The 13,828-nt window shown below is 42.2% G+C and overlaps 1 protein-coding gene across 5 annotated transcripts in view; it reads left to right on the forward strand.

Moving 5' to 3' along the window:
* LOC124035744 (myosin heavy chain, skeletal muscle, adult-like) overlaps positions 1–13,828 on the forward strand; it is a 250,637-nt gene that overhangs the window by 41,794 nt on the left and 195,015 nt on the right. The window contains exon 1 of one of the 5 annotated variants that reach the window (XM_046349380.1): positions 11,873–12,012. The exons of the other annotated variants lie outside the window; for them this stretch is intronic. The gene's annotated coding sequence lies outside the window, so the exon portion shown is untranslated. Of the gene's footprint in view, positions 1–11,872; positions 12,013–13,828 lie in introns of those variants that run through there. 5 annotated transcript variants of the gene reach the window in all.

Here is a 13,828-nt window from a genome sequence, read left to right on the forward strand (position 1 = left end):
GGTTGGTGTGATGGAAGACGTGGTGAGAGGGGCACATAAACCCCCTTTACAAAGGAACAGTAGCAGAATCACATTTTCTATAATAAATTAAAGGACACTAATGTGGGCCGGGTGATGGGAAGCCCCTGTGCTTTTTGACTTTTGTTTTGTCTTTGCGAGAGAATATGGTCCTGCCTCTTCTGGCTTTCTTTGATGTCAGCTTTTGGACTTGAGATTTCTGCCCGTCACAGGAGTTGGTAGCTAATCCTCATCTGGAGGGTTTCCTCAGGAGTCAGTCTGAAGAAGACAGAACAGCGCCGGCCGGGATGGAGAGGAGAGAAGAGGGAGGAGAGGCTGCATCTGAAGGCATGTGTGTCGGCTCCCCTCCACACAGCCTCCAGTACCCAGGGGCTGCAACATGTCAACCCAGCCCAGCCAAGTCCTCCTCACCTCAGCACTGCTACAACCCGGACCAGAACTAGGAGAAAATCCGGAAGCATCCATGTTGTCTGATCCGAACCACGACTGTTTTATTTGAGCCTTTTCTTCCTCAGCCTTCTGTCCCTGTTTTTTCCTCACCCCGGGTTATTGTAATCACCAGCCTGTTTTGCATACTTGATCTGTGGCTAATGTCTGAAGTGACAATACCACATTGTTGAAGAGACAGAAAGCCACAGACGACATGCGTTGGAGAAAAACACGCCCACTTCTGCACTACGGTGTTGGGCATAGAGAGACAAACTTTGGATGGTTTCGCTGTGTTTGAAAAATACATTTCTCCTCAGGGCCTCCAGACCTCTTTTTGTCCTCGTCTTATTGCTGGCAACCTGGTGGCTTTTCCTCTCTTTGTATGTGTCCCACACACGGATGGATGGCAGCTGGGGACGCTGTGTGTATGTGTGCCAGGACAGAACCCACCGTCACACATAGGACCAGTGTGCCCTCCTCCCACTGAGCCCAGGGGCATCTGCTGCCTACTCCTCTCTGCTTTCCTGGTAGCAGCTAAGCATTGTAGAGTTCAGAGATGATGCGGGCACCGCTGTGTGTGATATGGCTTTCTGGTATACAGCTCAAACACTCACACAGGGTGTGTCACCTTGACTCCAGGCATTGCAGGATTCTCTATTGCAGTGATCAGATCTCAGTATGGGATGGACAGAAGATTCTTCCATGGGAATATTGGCTTTGCTTCTGTATCCGTGCTGTGTGTGCCCATGGCTCGGGCTTGGACTGTCACTCGCTAGGCTATACTGTACTTACAGCCTTCGGATCCTGCTACAGCCACTGTTAATTAGAGCGCCGTGATCATTATCCGTATCCATTTAATTCATCGCTGCTCTCAATTATCGTTTCTGATTCACATTTGTTTGTTTTGTGTATATTGGCGCAGTGTGATTGGAAAGATTTTCTGTGTGTACGTATGTGTTATTTTTGCAATCGCAATTATATCAGGAATTAGCGTTTAACTGCTGGCTTAATTATGCCGCTCAGACCTTTCATTATTCACATGCATGATAATGAGATTCTCAATGAAATGTTGAATATTCATACCAACGCACGTGCTCTGAATATCAGCTGCAGGTCATCAAGAGCAATGTATAACAAATGGCATTTGCAGTGTTTGTTTTTTTTCCCATTAAATTTCCCTTACATTTCCCAAGTGTTCATGTAGTTAAATCGCAAAGTGCAATTGAGACTATAATTGACAATACAAACTCCGAGTAGTAGTCATTGGCTAAATTAGCAATGTCAAATATAACTAGGTCTGTGTTTTTTAAATCCATTTCGCCCTCATTTTCTCTAACGAGACAAGCAATCGTTAGTTCACAGTTTAGTTGCCCTATTTTTATTTTTTATTTTAAATCTAATGTACTGTAGCCTATGTGACAGAGTCACATTGATCATTATTTTATATGGCACATTACTTTCACCTGGCCCCTGTCAGTGAAATTGTTGCTCTTGTTTTTATTTATGTGTTGAACTGACATGTGGAGCTTTTCTGGCATAAGTGAGAAAGGAGATTTAAAGCCCTGAAAATACCTCCACACTTCTTGTGCTCTCATCAAACAGGAATAGAATTTCATTTCATTCTCTGAAAAAGCCAAAGAAAAGCAATTTAAAATCTGATTTAACTTTGGTTTGAAGTTCTGTTGGAGGTCTGTACAGGACAGCTGAGTGGCCTGCCATTGCCAGTTGTATATATCCACAGTCTGAAAAAAAAATATCAGGGCATTTGGGAAAGCAAATAAAACTGCATTTAAAGGGAAATGGGAGAGAGACAGAAACGGAAAGACATGACATTGGGCTTCCAAAAGGATACTTTGTTTCGGAAACAGGCCCACCTTTGCTTTAGATTCAAACTGTGTGTTTGGAGGTCTTGATCACCAAGTTTCTCAACTATTTCATAAGCACACTTGATACGAATAACAATATACGAACGGACCAAAGAGACTCAAAATAATGTATGATTGCAGTCTGCTTAGGTTTTGTGCTTGCTAGTAGTATATTTCAAATGTATGTAGTTCTGTCCTTAAGCTATTGTTGTCTATTAAGGTTCTGTGTTATGTCATGTTTTGTGCTTTTGCAACAGAACTTGTCCAGATTGAGGCTGATTCCCTGACCTGTCAATGTTTTTAATTAGCTGTTTTATGATTTTGTTATACTCCTGTGAATTCTGTGTTTTGTTTTAGTACCTATAGTTTTTTCATGTTGTCTGTCTAATTGTGTAATGACTGGGTGCTGCCTATCTTGGCCAGGACGCTTTCGAAAAATAGATTTCAAATCTCAATGAGCCCTTCCTGGTGAAATAAAGGTGAAATAAAATACAAATAATAAGTATAGAAATAAAATCCTAAACCCTAGTAACTGCATAATACAAACAGAAGATGTTTACTTTGGCTAGTTGAATAGACACTTCCCGTTGAAACCCCAAAATAGTTTCAAGCTGTAATTCTATCCCGAACAACGTAGGAGAAAATATCACAGTATCCTAATCAGCAGTACTGTGATGCAGCATATCAATGTATACAGCATTCAGACTCCCACAATTCCAATAAGGAGTAGGCCTAATTAACTGTGAATGGTTCAGAGGTGTTCATCATGTTTTCAAGTTTGAATGTTTTAAATGCTGTTATTGCACTACTTATGTGCACAATGTTGTATCAAAGAGGTGTGTTAGAAAAAATAAATGACCAAAGCATTATTTACCACGATGGCTTATGTTTTCCTTGTGATATGGATGTGTCTTTGAGCCCTTTGCCAGTACACAGACACATACAGTGCCTCTTCTGGGGACTCATTTAAGCAGGAAGACATTATATGGTTATGTGTCAGTCTCAATACTTCTTTCATAGTATTGACTATGCAAGAGGTTGTAGTTAGTGTTTAGTTAGCGGGGCTCAGTGTCTGCACTACTGCAGTAACGGCAGTTTAAATGAACATGCGAATGAATATATGAGTATAGCTTCTCGTAAGATGAGCACTTCAGATGGGCTGTTAGAGTGTTATGCCATCAGTTAATTTGTTGAGTTAATTAGATTTCTCTTCAGTATAGAAGCCATGTTATTTGATACCCTCAGTCAATCAGCATGTTATCTCTGGCCTCTAGTTATGTGAATGGAACAATAATGAATATCTTGGCCACAAGTGGGTTTTCAGGCTGGTGATGCTCTTTGTTAAGGTGTCTGATGAATGTTTGAACTCTGTGTTGGAGACATACATTAGTTTCAAGAGCGTAATACTGTAAAGAGTTGAAGTCGGAAGTTTACACCTAGGTTGGAAGCATTAAAACTCGTTTTTCAACCACTCCACACATTTCTTGATAACAAACTATAGTTTTGGCAAGTCTGTTATGACATCTACTTTGTGCATGGCACAAGTCATTTTTCCAACAATTGTTTACAGAAATATGATTTAATTTATAATTAATTCACTGTATCACAATTCCAGTGGGTCAGAAGTTTACATGTACTAAGTTGATTGTGCCTTTTAAACAGCTTGGAAAATTACAGAAAATTATGTCATGGCTTTAGAAGCTTCTGATAGGCTAATTGACATAATCTGAGTCAATTGGAGGCCTACCTTCAAACTCAGTGCCTCTTTGCTTGACATCATGGGAAAATCTAAAGAAATCAGCCAAAACCTCAGAAAAAACATTGGAGACCACAAGTCTGGTTCATCCTTGGGAGCAATTTCCAAACGCCTGAAGGTACCACGTTATTTTGTACAAACAATAGTACGCATGTATAAACACCATGGGACCACGCAGCGATCATAAGGCTCAGGAAGGAGACACATTCTGTCTCCTAGAGATTAATGTGCTTTGGTGCGAAAACTGCAAATCAATCCCAGAACAGCAGCAAAGGACCTTGTGAAGATGCTGGAGGAAACGGGTACAAAGTATCTATATCCACAGTAAAACGAGTCCAGTATCAACATAACCAGAATGGTCACTCAGCAAGGAAGAAGCCACTGCTCCAAAACCGCCATAACAAAGCCAGACTACGGGTTGCAACTGCACATGGGGACAAAGATCATACTTTTTGGAGAAATGTCCTCTGGTCTGATGAAACAAAAATAGAACTCTTTGGCCATAATGACCATTGTTATGTTTGGAGGAAAAAGGGGGAGGCTTGCAAGCCGAAGAACACCATTCAAACAATGAAGAATGGGGGTGGCAGCATCATGTTGTGGGGGTGGCAGCATCATGTTGTGGGGGTGCTTTGCTGCAGGAGGGACTGGTGCATTTCACAAAATTGATGGCATCATGTGGAACGGAAATTATGTGGATATATTGAAGCAACATCTCAAAACATCAGTCAAGAAGTTAAAGCTTGTTTGCAAATGGGTCTTCCAAATGGACAATGACCCCAGGCATACTTCCAAAGATATGGCTTAAGGACAACAAAGTCAAGGTATTGGAGTGGCCATCACAAAGCCCTGACCTCAAACCTGTAGAAAATGTGTGGGCAGAACTGAAAAGGTGTGTGTGAGCAAGGAGGTCTACAAACCTGACTCAGTTACACCAGCTCTGTCAGGAGGAACGGGCCAAAATTCACCCAACTTATTGTGGGAAGATTGTGGAAGGCTACCCGACACGTTTGACCCAAGTTAAACAATTTAAAGGCAATCCTACCAAATACTAATTGAGTGTATGTAAACTTCTGACCCACTGGGAATGTGATGAAAGAAATAAAAGCTGAAATAAATAATTATCTCTTACTATTTTTCCGACATTTTGTATTCTTAAAATAAAGTGGTGATCCTAACTGACCTAAGACAGGGAATTTTTACTGGGATTAAATGTCAGGAATTGTGAAAAACTGTGTTTGAATGTACACTGCTCAAAAAAATGAAGGGAACACTTAAACAACACAATGTAATTCCAAGTCAATCACACTTCTGTGAAATCAAACTGTCCACTTAGGAAGCAACACTGATTGACAATACATTTCACATGCTGTTGTGCAAATAGAATAGACAACAGGTGGAAATTATAGGCAATTAGCAAGACACCCCCAATAAAGGAGTGGTTCTGCAGGTGGTGACCACAGACCACTTCTCAATTCCTATGCTTCCTGGCTGATGTTTTGGTCACTTGAATGCTGGCGGTGCTTTCACTCTAGTGGTAGCATGAGACGGAGTCTGCAACCCACACAAGTGGCTCAGGTAGTGCAGCTCATCCAGGATGGGACATCAATGCGAGCTGTGGCAAGAAGGTTTGCTGTATCTGTCAGCGTAGTGTCCAGAGCATGGAGGCGCTACCAGGAGACAGGCCAGTACATCAGGAGACGTGGAGGAGGCCATAGGAGGGCAACAACCCAGCAGCAGGACCGCTACCTCCGCCTTTGTGCAAGGAGGAGCAGGAGGAGCACTGCCAGAGCCCTGCAAAATGACCTCCAGCAGGCCACAAATGTGCATGTGTCTACTCAAACGGTCAGAAACAGACTCCATGAGGGTGGTATGAGGCCCCGACGTCAGCCCAACACCGTGCAGGACGTTGGGCATTTGCCAGAGAACACCAAGATTGGCAAATTCCCCACTGGCGCCCTGTGGTCTTCACAGATGAAAGCAGGTTCACACTGAGCACATGTGACAGTCTGGAGAAGCCGTGGAGAACGTTCTCCATCCTGCAACATCCTCCAGCATGACCGGTTTGGCAGTGGGTCAGTCATGGTGTGGGGTGGTATTTCTTTGTGGGGCCGCACAGCCCTCCATGTGCTCGCCAGAGGTAGCCTGACTGCCATTAGGTCCCGAGATGAGATCCTCAGACCCCTTGTGAGACCATATGCTGGTGCGGTTGGCCCTGGGTTCCTCCTAATGCAAGACAATGCTAGACCTCATGTGGCTGGAGTTTGTCAGCAGTTCCTGCAAGAGGAAGGCATTGATGCTATGGACTGGCCCGCCCGTTCCCCAGACCTGAATCCAATTTTGCACATCATGTCTCGCTCCATCCACCAACGCCACGTTGCACCACAGACTGTCCAGGAGTTGGAGGATGCTTTAGTCCAGGTCTGGGAGGAGATCTCTCAGGAGACCATCCGCCACCTTATCAGGAGCATGCCCAGGCGTTGTAGGGAGGTCATACAGGCACGTGGAGGCCACACACACTACTGAGCCTCATTTTTACTTGTTTTAAGGACATTACATCAAAGTTGGATCAGCCTGTAGTGTGGTTTTCCACTTTAATTTTGAGTGTGACTCCAAATCCAGATCACCATGGGTTGATAAATTTGATTTCCATTGATAATTTTTGTGTGATTTTGTTGTCAGCACATTCAACTATGTAAAGAAATAAGTATTTAATAAGAATATTTCATTCATTCAGATCTAGGATGTGTTATTTTAGTGTTCCCTTTTTGAGCTGTGTATTTGGCTAAGGTGTATGTAAACTTCTGACTTCAACTGTAAGTCCATGACAGACTGAACAGGTGAATCCAGGTGAAAGCTATGATTCCTTATTGATGTCACTTGTTAAATCCACTTCAATCAGTGTAGATGAAGGGGAGGAGACCGGTTAAATAATAATTTTTAATCCTTGAGACAATTGTGACATGGATTGTGTGCCATTCAGAGGGTGAATGGGCAAGTCAAAATATTTAAGTGCCTTTGAATGGAGTATGGTAGTAGGAGCCAGGTGCACCGGGTTGTGTCAAGAACTGCAACGATGCTGGGTTTTTCCACGCTCAAAAGTATCCCATGTGTATCAAGAATGGTCCATCCACCCTACTTGATACAACTGAGGGAAGCATTGGAGTCAACATGGGCCAGCATCCCTGTGAAACACTTTTGACAACTTGTAGAGGAATATCCCGACAAATTGAGGCTGTTCTGAGGGCAAAAGGGGGGGTGCAACTCAATATCAGGAAGTTGTTCCTAATGTTTGGTATAGTCAGTGTATATTTCATTGTGTAAGAGCTGTCTCTCACAAGACATAAACAGAATGTTTTCTTCTCCCTGTCACATTCTCAATCTCCGTTCTGCTCTTCCTATGACTGTCTTGTTTCTGAACTACTCCTTCAATGTTTTCTTTAAGATTTCCTTAAGAATAAGCCATAATACATTTCCCCTGTGATTATGAATAAGTGGTGGACTTAATGAACCTTTTGTAGGTTGGAATTAGCCTTCCATTTTTAGCAATCATCATTTTGTATTTATCTTAGAAAACAGAAGTAACATTGGTTCAATTTTAAACTTCTGTACTCACATACCTGGTACAATGTAATTACATTCCCTTATAGTTTTTCCATAATAGATTTATAATGTCAAGTGTTGCATGGTTGAGTGTTCAACAATAGACCTGTCTCAAGAAGTGGGGAAAAGAGACAGACACTGGCGCTGGGTGATTGAAGGGAAAATGGAGACGCTGTTGGAAGAGACACTCCAGTGTGGATCTTTTTTAATGGAGGCGTATGAATGCGAAGTGCGGCTAGATTGCTGCCCTATTGAAAATCCCCTTCACATTCATTGCGCTCTTTGACCCTGAGGTACGTATCAGAGGCCGAGCATTTATTTCAACACAACATGTTCTCTCATAAAAGTGGCAATCTTGCTGTAACGGCATGAAGGTTTTAGCTCACTGAGTAACAGCACCTGAAATCACACAGACACAAATGGGCCCATCCATGAATGATGGAGGCAGTCCATGTAAAAGCACACGGCACAAAGACAGCCAGGCTGCACTCTCTCTCTAATGATATAATTTCCCTTCCTCCATTCCTGGTAAACAACCACCACTCTCATCTGCTGTATAGGACTCTTTGATGGGGAATACAATAGTCTTTGCTGTTGTATCATGGTGGGATCATCCAGATCCATTCCATGTCCATGGGTACGTTGTGTTTCAGTGGTCCTAGCCTGGTTTATAGAGTTAATATAAATGCCTGGCTTGGAATCAGCCAGACTACCATTAACCTGAGCAGCACTGTGTGTGGAGGCCTGTGGAACAGCAGCCTTGTGTTCCAGTATTCCGCCATGGGCTTCACAGGGACGCTTTAGTCTGGCCTTGCCTAGCCCTGATAAAGCCCACACTTATCACACATGATTGATTTGTTTACCTATTTGAGGCCGGCCCACTCATCATGTGTCTTATCCCTGACGTGTGTTCTCGTTCTCTCTCCTTCCCCTCCACTCTCCCTCTCTTTCCTCTCTTTTCTGCACACACAGATTTCTGAGTTGACTTTATATTTATATACATGTGTATATATAAACCCTCACTGTAAAACGACAATACCCGGTCATCATTCTTCCAGCCACCAGGATGCTTGATGTAGGAGGTTGATGTGCTGATAGGACCCGAGGCCTTGGCGAGTTCCATTTCTCATTTGAAGCAGCCAAGTCAGACACTCTTAGCCATTGTACTTGATAAGGGCACGGATCGGCTAGGCCGGGTAAAGGACTCCTGCAGGTCTCCGGTTAACATGGTGAACAAAAGCCCAGAGTGAATATCCCACCCGACCTCATTCAGCTCGTAGGGCCTGCTGCTGTGAAAGGATGAGGTTAGAGAGTGATGGCTTTACAATGCATCTCTGGTTTCACTCTACAGTCCTCTTGACACTTCCTCTGAGCCAGGTAGCTAGCAAAGTTCCATCTGGTTTTTCAAGGTTTAAAGACACTTGAAACTTCAGGGTTACAGGCAAGGGAAAACTGTATTTCAATTGAGCTTTCTATTGGCCTACATCACCCAATGTTATCATGATTGATATTTTTTATAATCTCAAGGTCAGTTTTCCTCTAAAACTATCCAATATCTTTTTCAACGTCTATCTGAATCTCATCAGTTGTCAGGGCCTGAATTTAGGTAGAACACTGATTTGAACAATAAGTTTCTATTTCTAAACCATTTTTAGAATAGGTTCCCTCTGCAAAGTTACGTTTTCAACTAAATTCACGCAAGTGGGCAGGGGAGGAGCATGGGAGGGAAGCAATCTTTCCCCAATGAAAGCAGTGCAGGTGAGCCTGATTTCAAGCAAATACGACACACATAGTTATATTGTTTATTTTACTATAACTGGATTACATCTCCCATCCAAATGTTGTGAATGATATACTGTAACGGTCGTCGTATGAAGGAGAAGAGGAGGACCAAGGTGCAGCATTGTATGTGTCCATATTTATTAAAATGAACATGGAAAAAACAAAAATACCAAAGAGAAACGACCGAAAATAGTTCTGAACGACATTTATTGGATATTTCAAACTTTTTTAACAAATCAAAAACTGAAAAATTGGGCGTGCAAAATTATTCAGCCCCCTTAAGTTAATACTTTGTATACTTTGTAGCGCCACCTTTTGCTGCGATTACAGCTGTAAGTTTGAAATATCGTTCCACTTCATGATTGTGTCCCACTTGTTGTTGATTCTTCTTAAAAAAATACAGTTTTATATCTTTATGTTTGAAGCCTGAAATGTGGCAAAAGGTCGCAAAGTTCAAGGGGGCCGAATACTTTCGCAAGGCACTGTACTTCAAATGAGTAGGCAACACTCACCAATAAGCCATCCATGCGATGGTGTATGGAAATTGTATGGTACAGTTTGTTTTGCTGATGATTGCATCCAAAACATTGGCTCATCTGTCACGCCTTGGTCATTGTATCTTGTGTTTTTGTTATATGTTTGGGTAGGCCAGGGTGTGACATGGGTTTATATGTTGTTATTTCGTATTGGGTTTGTATTAATTGGGAGTGTGTATTATTAGGGGTGTGTCTAATTAGGCTTGGCTGCCTGAGGCGATTCCTAATTGGAGTCAGCTGATTCTAGTTGTCTCGGATTGGGAACCGTATTTAGGTAGCTTGAGTGCGCGTTGTATTTCGTGGGTGATTGTACCTGTCTTAGTGTTAGTCACCAGATAGGCTGTATTAGTTTCATTAGTTTGTTGTTTTCTTCTTCCGTTATTTCATGTACCGTATTCGCTTCATTAAAAGTCATGAGTAACCTACACGCTGCATTTCGGTCTGACTTTCTACAAACAACAGACAAAGATCATTACATCATCGAGGGACCTGAGATGCCGATTGGCTCCCCTGAAAAAACAGAGGGTGGATAGCACTTTGATGTGCACCGGAATGGCATGTGTTGGCATTTCTAAAGCAGGTATTAAATCTTCCCAAAAATCCTACTTGATTGGTTTTGGGAAAAAATCCAATCCGTACTTCCTGCAAAAATGTCCCACCTGTCTCTAAAAACGCATTCTCTGTGAAATGCTGTGTGTGCCAAATCTTCCAACAGATCAAGGTCAGCCATCTCTCATTCCATTTCCCATTATCTCAGTCTTTTATAGTATTTCAACAATTGTTTCACTTTCACATTTGCCTTTAATTGAACAAATTACTGTACTTTATATGGAATATTATTTTAGCAAATGCACTGATGTGGTCATTATGTGATAGGCCTATGCTCCCCTACCAAGCAAAAAGGCAGTAAATGCTCATTTGGTCGAAGATGAGTTAAAATAATTTTTGCTACATTAAATACATTCTTAATCATGTGGATAAGTATCCTGCCTCTATTGTGTTTTGGAGAAAATGGAGGTCATGTTAGTAGTAACTGCCTAAAGTTACTGTGAAACCAAGGTAAATAAAAGCCATTTTTCTCAGTTCCACGCTATGAGCAGTTTCTGCCTTTTCGCTTGGTAGGGCAGTATAGCCTGTCAAGATGTGTTGCATGCATTCACAATTGAAATACAATGAAATAGAAAAATTAGCATTCGAAAGGGTTTCAAACTTTCCTGTAAATTTCAGGAAATTTTCAGGATATTTTTCATGGGAAGTTAAGCCCTGGAATTTTGGGAATTTTGCTTAAATTCATCATAAAGGTTAGCTTATAACAGTGAACCTCTTTTGTGGGACACATATAAGGCAATTCTAGGTCTTGTGGCATATTTTGGTTAAACTATCCTCAATTCAATGGAATTGCAACCCTCTACATGCACAGTGCATTCTTCCATCCATGTGCAGTGCAGTACACTCTTCCATCACATGTACAGCTGATTCTCAAGATCTTGCACACTAATAAGATGCTATTGAGCCCATACTACTACACTGTCTGAGCCAAGGACTACATGCTTTCTGGTAAGTTTTGATCACAATACTGGGTGGGGTGAATATATTTTATATGAAATACATTATTTCAATTTCTGCTAGTAAGCTTTTGCTACCATGTAGGTTTTAGCTTGCTTGAGCCTGCTAACTGAGGAGTGTTAATTCACCTGTTTCATACATGTCTCATTTTAAAACATTTATCTTACAAAGGAGTTGTTTCATCTAACTACTTAACTATTTATCTAAATGGAATTTTATTTGTTTAATTTTTAATCATTTTTTCTTCATCTTTACAGGACAATGCCACGGGCACTATCTGATGTGTGGAGACATTTACTTCTAATGTAGAAGGAAAAGCTGTGTACATTTGCAAATACTATGCCAAATCATATGTGAAGAATGCAACAAAGATGCAGAATAATCTGGAAAAGTGCATAAAGTTCCCTCAGCGCTCACAACAAGCAACCTCTGACAAGTCCTTCTACTTCTATTAGAGGTGAAAATAATGAATCAGACACCTTATCGATAGCAACAGCTCAAGGTCCTCCTGGAATCAGAAGTGTTTTTGATGCAATGGAGGAATGTAGTCAGAGAAATGCTGATGAATGTCTTGCTCAAGCTGTGTATGCAACTGGTTCACCTCTGATGCTCACAGGCAATGTGTATTGGAAGAGATTACTGAATGTTCTTCGCCCAGCATACACCCCTCCAACCAGACATGCTTTATCCACTCATTTGCTGGATGCAGAGTTCATCATAGTTCAAGTGAAGGTAAAGCAAATCATAAAGAAAGCAGACTGTATTGCAATCATCTCTGATTGGTGGTCGAATGTTCATGGGCAAGGAATAATTAACTACATCATCTCCACCCCTCAACCAGTATTCTAGAAGAGCACAGACACAAGGGACAACAGACACACCGGTCTCTACATTGCAGATGAGCTGAAAGCAATCATCAATGACCTTGGACCACAGAAGGTATTTGCATTGGTGACAGACAATGCTGCGAACATAAAGGCTGCTTGGTCTAAAGTGGAGGAGTCCTACCCTCACATTACACCCATTGGCTGTGCTGCTCATGCATTGAATCTTCTCCTCAAGGACATCTTGGCACTGAAAAAAATGGATACACTCTACAAGAGAGCCAAGGAAATGGTTAGGTATGTGAAGGGTCATCAAGTTATAGCAGCAATCTACCTCACCAAGCAAAGTGAGAAGAATAAGAGCACCACATTGAAGCTGCCCAGTAACACCCGTTGGGGTGGTGTTGTCATGTTGGGGTGGTGTTGTCATGTCTCCTGGAGGGGAAGGAGTCTCTCCAAGAAATGCCCATATCACAGTCTGCCGATATGGACAGTCCCATCAAGAGGATTATCCTGGATGATGTATTTTGGGAGAGAGTGGTAAAGCAGCATGAAACCTATAACAGTAGCCATTGCTCGGATTGAGGGAGACAATGCCATCCTGTCTGATGTTCAGACTCTGCTTGCAGTTGTAAGAGAAGACATCTGTACTGCCCTGCCCACTTCACCGTTGCTCCAAGCAGAGGAAACTGCAGTTCTGAAATAGATCAAAATGAGTGAAGACTTCTGCCTGAAGCCCATACACGCCACAGTGTACATGTTGGACCCCAAGTATGCTGACAAGAGCATCCTGTCTAGTGCAGAGATCAACAAGGCCTATGGTGTCATCACTACCGTGTCTCGCCACCTTGGTCTGGATCTGGACAAGGTTCTTGGCAGTCTGGCGAAGTACACTTCCAAGCAAGGGCTTTGGGATGGAGATGCAATTGTGCAGTCGTGCCAACATATCTCATATCTGAGGCTATTTCCCCTGTTGCCTCTATCATCCTACAAATCCCATCATCTTTAGCCACCTCAGAGCGCAACTGGTCCTTGTTTGGGAACACACACACCAAAGCACGCAACTGGCTGACCAATACAAGGGTTGAAAGATTGGTGGCCACTGGGGAACTTTGAGGCTTTTTGAGCCTGACAACGAGCAGTATATTTTTCTCATTCACTAGGCTACTCTTGAAAAGCAATGAACTTATTCCATTATTTGGCACTGTGCATACGCATTGTCATGTACATTTACGCACACTCTCAAGTAAACGTTCATATTGATAAATCTCACACTTCACGTGGAAATGATCCAACGTATGGTATACGTACAAACTTGCGCCCACAAATAATTGATAAATGAGGCCCAAGGTGTGCAAAGCTCTTAGAGACTTACCCAGAAAGACTCACAACTATAATCGTCGCCAAAGGTGCTTTTACAAAGTATTGACTCGGGTGTGAGTACTTATG

The sequence above is a fragment of the Oncorhynchus gorbuscha genome, linkage group LG05 (genome assembly GCF_021184085.1).
Source record: "Oncorhynchus gorbuscha isolate QuinsamMale2020 ecotype Even-year linkage group LG05, OgorEven_v1.0, whole genome shotgun sequence".
Lineage (NCBI taxonomy): Eukaryota > Metazoa > Chordata > Actinopteri > Salmoniformes > Salmonidae > Oncorhynchus > Oncorhynchus gorbuscha.